This window comes from Castanea sativa, chromosome 2 (assembly GCF_040712315.1).
Source record: "Castanea sativa cultivar Marrone di Chiusa Pesio chromosome 2, ASM4071231v1".
In the NCBI taxonomy this organism is placed as follows: domain Eukaryota; kingdom Viridiplantae; phylum Streptophyta; class Magnoliopsida; order Fagales; family Fagaceae; genus Castanea; species Castanea sativa.
In genome coordinates, this window is record NC_134014.1 from 17,351,561 (window position 1) to 17,358,558 (window position 6,998).

The window sequence follows — 6,998 nt, forward strand, 5'->3', positions numbered from 1 at the left end:
TTGCTGAAGAAGCTGCTTGCCATGAGTGTAAGAGAGGTAATATGGGCCGTGAACTTTGATTCATTGCTTAAGCCCGATTCATATGTTGATGTTGATGATGTCGCAGGGTTATGATCCTAATTGATGAAGAGGAAATGTAGACCATGAATCCGCCTCTTGAAGTAAGGATTTCATGGGCCATGTGAGCCCAATCCATGTAGTTGAATGAGATATAAGCTTATTTTAAGCTTTAAAGAGATTTATCCAAAAAATCAATAATATGTTGATGTGGCATGGGTTGCCAATGAAGTAATGCCATGTGGGCCAAAAAAGGAATCCTCAACACTCTACATATCATAATCCATATCAAGATCAACATCAGGTATGTCATGCTCTTTATTTTGATTAGCATCTCTTGAAGTTCCACCTTCAAGAACAACCTCAGTTTCAACATCACCCATACAATAGTCAATAATATTGTCCTCAACATTGATAGAGACAACATCAACAATTGCTTTTTGTTGGAATGCGTCACTATCTTCTGTATTATTATTGGATTCTCCACCCCCGACTTCCGAGATATCAAACACTCCCCTATGTTAGATGGATTGCACAATTTTCCAAGGTTCACCCAATTTGGTATCTTGAAGGTAAAAAACTTGTCTCGCTTGACTAAGAAGTATAAAAGGGTCATTTTCATACTACTGACTTGTAACATCAATGCTTGTGCAGTGTGCATCAGTTCTTATTATTCTCCTTCGACCATTGATACCAGTATTGTACCATTCACACTAGAACAAAACAACTTTATGGTGAAACACATTCTCCAATTCCCAAATTTTGCACACATGACCATAGAAGTCATGCATTTCTCCCTCATGGTCCCCTTCGGTACATACACCACTGTTTTGGATTACACGACAATTGTCTAGGTCCCTTGTATGGAACTTTACACCATTGACCATACAAACTGTGTACTCCTTCACATACGGTTTAGGACCATTTGCTAATGACCATAACTGTTTAGTAGCTTTTGGTGACTTGTTAACTTTCAATCTATTCATCTATAATGACATACAACAAGTGACATTAATTAGTAATAAGTAATGACGAAACTATTTAAATGTTTAATTTTTATTAGTGTGTGATTAAATTTCAAATGTCTTATACGTTCTTTGAACCACTTGGGAAACTCTTGTCATTAGATTTGAGTTATGACTTCTCTAGTAGGATTATGCAATGTGCTTTTTTGTTCACTGTTAAAAATAAGGTGATTTATTTTCAGCTAAGCATTGCAAACAATATTCAAAACTTGATCAAACAATACATGCATATGAAATCACATACTTTAAATAAGGCTCTAGCTCAGGACTATTGTACAACAAGTACCAATGAGCAGTATCAAGCAATGCACGAGACAAGTTGCCATCATTCCGCCTACCACTTATGAGTCGGGCAGTCTATGAAAAAACTATCAATCCTTCGCTAGATTCACCAAAGTCTTCATTTCTTTCTCTTCAATTATGCACAGTTTCGATCCCATCAATATACAAAGACCAATTGTTAATACATTCTTTGAGAATGTAAGCCTCTGCAATCGAACCTTCTAGTTGAGCTCGATTGGAAACGTATCTTTTCAATTTTTCAAGGTACCTACGAGGAAAAAATATGCACATTATGTGGTTTTATACCACATGGGAAAGATGCAATTGATGGATGCATCAAAGGATCTAATTACCTTTCAATTGGATACATCCATCGATATTGTACCGGGCCTCCTAGAATTGCTTCTCGAGGCAAGTGAATAGCAAGGTGGACCATAACACCAAAGCATGCTAGAGGAAAGAACCTCTAAAGCTTGAATCGTATAAGAACTATACATTCTTCTAGTTTCTCCAATTCACTCCGCTTTATGGTCCTTGAGCATGAGTCTTGGAAGAAGCTGCCCAACTCAAACAATACAATACTAATGTCTTTATGTGCAAACCCTTGCAACCCAATTGGAAGAATTCGTTGTAGTACAACATGACAGTCGTGGCTTATCAAACTAGATAATCTACCATTTTTTGCATTCACTGACCTTGATATGTTGGCTGCATAGCCATACTTGACTGATTTCAAAAAGTCATAGAAACCATCCATTTCATTTGGGCTTAATGTAAAGAAAGCCCGAGGCTTGTCATATGATCCATTTGGATGTTGTTTCAAATGCAACGTGTGCCTGAAGTTCATATTTTGCAAGTCTATCCATGCCTTGTCAGTGTCCTTGTTTTTCCCCTCAATGCCCAACAAAGCACCATAAGCACTCTCACTAATGTTCTTCTTCACATGCATGACATCAATGTTGTGCTTAAGCTTCTTATTTTTCTAGTATGGAAGCTTGTACAAAATACTTACCTTTGACCAATTTGGCCCCCCAATGAATTGTCTCTTCTTGTTACTTGGATGCTTTCCTAAAATTATATTTGGCATTCTATCTAACTCTAAAGATCTCTTCTGTTTCTCCGATAAACCATTATATAACCGACTATGTCTCCAACGATGTTCCATAGGCAAATAAGCTCGATGGTTAATGAATTCAATTTTACTTTCTAAAGCTTTTGAATATGGTTCATTATTGCAAGTGTAACAATAATGATAACTCTTTGTCCTCCACCCAGACATGTTACCAAATCCAGGATAGTCATGCATTGTCCACAACAAAGTTTCACACATCTGAAAATACTCTTTACTATAAGCATCATAAGTTTCTAAACTTTCTTCCCACAACTCCTTCAACTCGTCAATCAATGGTTTCAAGTAAATATCAATCTCATTTCTCGGTTGATGGGGACCAGGAATAAGCAAGGACAACATAAAATATGGCTCCTTCATAACCAACTAAGGCGGTAGGTTATATGGGATAAGTATGACAGGCCACATACTATAGTTGTTTTTAATATTCCCAAAAGGGTTAAATCTATTTGTAGCCAACCCCAACCTTACATTGCGAGATTCAAGGGCAAAATCAGGATGTTGCAAATCAAACTCCTTCCACTCCTCATTATCAGCCGAATGCCTCATTAATCTATCGTCCACACGTTTGTCTATATATCATCTCATGTCCTTAGCTTTTTGGCTTGACATGTACAATCTCCTAAGTCTCAGTGTCAATGGGAAGTAACGCAATACCTTATAAGGAATCTTCTTACCTTAGGCATGTGTATCCTTGTACCTAGGCGCTTCACACACCGGACATTTATCAAGGTTTTCATTTTCCTTCCAAAATAGTGCACAACCATTTTTGCATGCATCTATATGCTTGTAGGACATGCCTAAGTCATGTAATATCTTCTTTGTTTCATAAGTTGACCTTGGAACCAAGTTACCTTTCGGTAAAACCTTTGTCAGCAATTCTAGCATCATATCAAGTCCCTTATTACTTAAGTTGGTCATTATTCAAGATATTATAATCAGTGCAACCCGGATGCAACTCATGCTTTGCATCTTCCTCAAGTTTGTCAAAGTTATGCACTTCCTCATCTTCCTCAAGTTTGTCAAAGTTATGCACTTCCTCATCTTCGGTTGCATTTCTTAGTTCCCCTCTAATTCGGTGATCTACCAAGGCATCAAGACCATCCATATGATCACCATCCAACATTTCATTATCATGAATGTTCTCGTTCAATACACGAGATTCTCCATGATTATACCAATTAATGTAAAATTACATAATCCCACGATGAAGCAAATGGATACGCATAGTACGAGGAGATTGTCGATAGCAATTCACACAATGAATACATGGGCACAGAATATTACCACTCAAGTCCACAACCGCTTTTGCAAAAATAATGAATGCATTGACCCCTTCAATATATAGATGACTTAATCTGCCATCATGTGTCTTACCCATTGTCATCTAACTTTTATCCATGTTTGACTGCAATTGGAAGGTGAATGCTACTTAGTAAAATAAAGACAACTCATGCATAATGTATTCTAACATCTAAGTTTATAAGCTACTTAGATAAAATTCTATCTCATTCATGAATGCACAATTCTATATTAATACTTAAACACTCTCAATATTAGTTTAAACCACCTTATAACACCATGCAAGCCACCCACTTGCTCCAACACAACATACCACTACAAAACCAATCACCAACATCACAAGTATAAAGTTTTACAAGTATTTAAATCAAATAAAATACTATTCATAACATCTAATCAACAATACTCATTAACATTTGTAAGAAAAACACTCCCAATATTAGTTTAACCCACCTTATAATACCATGCAAGCCACCCGCTTGCTCCAATACAATATACCACCACAGAACCAATTTCCAACATCACAAGTATAGAGTTTTACAAGTATTGAAATGAAATAAAATACTATTCATCACATCTAATTAACAATACTCATTAACATTTGCAAGAAATGAAAAACACTCCCAATATGTATTTAAACCACCTTATAACACCATGCAAGCCACCCGCTTGCTCCAACACAACATACCACCACAAATTCAATTTCCAACATCACAAGTATAGAGTTTTACAAGTATTTAAATCAAAGGAAATATTATTTTTCATATCTAATCAACAATACTTATTCACATTTGCAATAAATGAAAAACACTCCCAATATGTATTTAAACTACCTTATAACACCATGCAAGCTACTCGCTTGCTCCAACACAACATACCACCACAAATCCAATTTCCAACATTACAAGTATACAGTTTTATAAGTTTTTAACTAGAATTTACTTACTTTGCTCAAGCTAAGTTTATAACTTTCAGAAAAATCCAAAGTTTCTGCAAACAATGTGTATTTATTCTGCAAAAGAAAAGTTTAATTTATAAGTACAAAAGTTAAAGAAAAGTTAAACAAGCAGATAAGACAATAAGTAGAACCGCCAGTGAAGAAAGATATTTACACCTATTATGCATCAATTTTAAACTTTTATGTTAAGTACATATATACCCAAATCCTTAAACTTCTACCTTAAAGTGCATTGCCAGTATTTAAAGTAATATTAAAGTGCTTCTGTTTAAACGAACTAGTGCCATCATGATCCTCATCAATACTAGTGTTAAATTCTTATGGTTCAATTTTGATTAAAATTCTGCAACAAAGTTTACACCTTCACTTGTACACTACATATATCTAACACTGGTATCGATTTGGAAACCAAACCAAGAGAGTGAGGATCCAAAACTAGAATCATCCAAACAATAAGAACCATAGAAATCTAAAAGAATTACAACAACTGATAAGTACATATATAAGAAACTTTCTTTACAACCATTACACAGTAAATATCAAATACCCAAACTAAACAAAAATGCATATACCCATTACTGTATCAAACAAAAAAATACCCAAAGGAACTAGAATCATTAAACAAAAAAATTAACATCAAGCATTAAACAAAACTACCCAAAGGAACTAGAATCATTAAACAAAAATTAACAAAAAAATTAACTCAAAAGAAGAAAAAAATACCCATTACACGAAGGGTCGCCGGTTGGGGTGAGAGGCGAAGGGTCGCCGGTTGGGTGGAAGGAGAAGGGTCGCCGGATGGGTGCAAAGGACTGAAGCGTCGCCCGATGGTGCGAAGGATGAAGCGTTGCGAACGGTTGGTGAGCTGAAGCATAGTGAACGGCCAGCGAGCTGAAGCATCGCGAACCGTAGCGAGCTGAAGCGTTGTGAGCTGTGAAGCTCGATTGGCGGCACAACAAGCTCGATCGGCAGCGATGGTGAGTTGGGGTGAAGCGGCTATGAGGGATAGAGTGAGGGAAAGAGGGAATCAGGTGGGGGAGGGAAAATAAAGTGGGAAAAGTGAAAAAGAAAAAGGGGGCTGAAGTGTTTTAGTAGCTAATTTTTAGTGACGACTTGCATGTCGTCACTATAGGCTACCTTTAGTGACGAAAATTCGGATTCGCCGTTGATACTCCCATCTAATTTTATGTTCCTATTTTTAGTGACGACTTATTTTCGTCACTATTTTTCACATTCAGCGACGAAAGTTTTTGTCGCAAAAACCTTAAACTTTTAGCGACGAAAATTTTCGTTGCAAAAACCTTAAACTTTTAGCTACGAAATAATTCGTTGCTATAGATGAATTTAGTTTGGCGCCTTCAATTCAACACAATAGATAGCGATGAAATTTAATTTTCGTCGCTAAATGTTATTAATTTTTTTTATAAATAGTGACGAAATATAAATTTCGTCACTATATGGTACATTTTTGTGACGAAAAAATATTCCTTACTAAAATTCGTCACTAAAAATACATTTTGTTGTAATGGGAATCACCCTTGCTCTCTTCTGTTTTCTATTATGTAAAGAAAAATAAAGGTTTTGTACAATGGTGATATTCCTTCCCAAAGGATACATTTCTCTCTACCTCACTTTCCCACCCAAACTTTCTAGCTTTTCTCTTAGTCTTTCTCTTGGTTTTTGCCCTAATGGTTCAGCAACATATTCCTCTTATGTGTCAAACCGTGATTCCTCCATTTGAATCTTGATATGGCCGTTGTACTATGTAATGGCTAAAGGAGAGATAAAGCACGCCAATGTCAGGGTAGTGGGACTGAGGGCGACTGCTAGTACATGGGGAGCAAATCTTGGACAAGGAAAGGGACATCAGGGATGTTAAGAGTGATACACATGTCTTTAACAGTGGTTCAGTACAAGCCCAGCCAATAAGGGGTGTTCTATAGCATTTGACTAGGGGGGGTTGCGATCTCCATTTTGTGCAAGTGCTGGTTTTCCATGTCAAGTGCAAATCTCACACTTCCCCAAGATGGTCACGCCGTTGGCACGGGCTAAAGATCCCTCCTTCAGCCAACGTTCCTTTTCCTTTGCTCACAATTGCTCCATGTGTACGGTTTGGATCCAACTATGCCAGCATTCTCACAAATTGGTATATTAGTGCACAATGAAGAAGTTTGTGAAGAAGAGTGATCCAATTGGGTTGAAGATGGGCTTGGATAGGTCAATAGATTCAACTATAGGTAGGTGC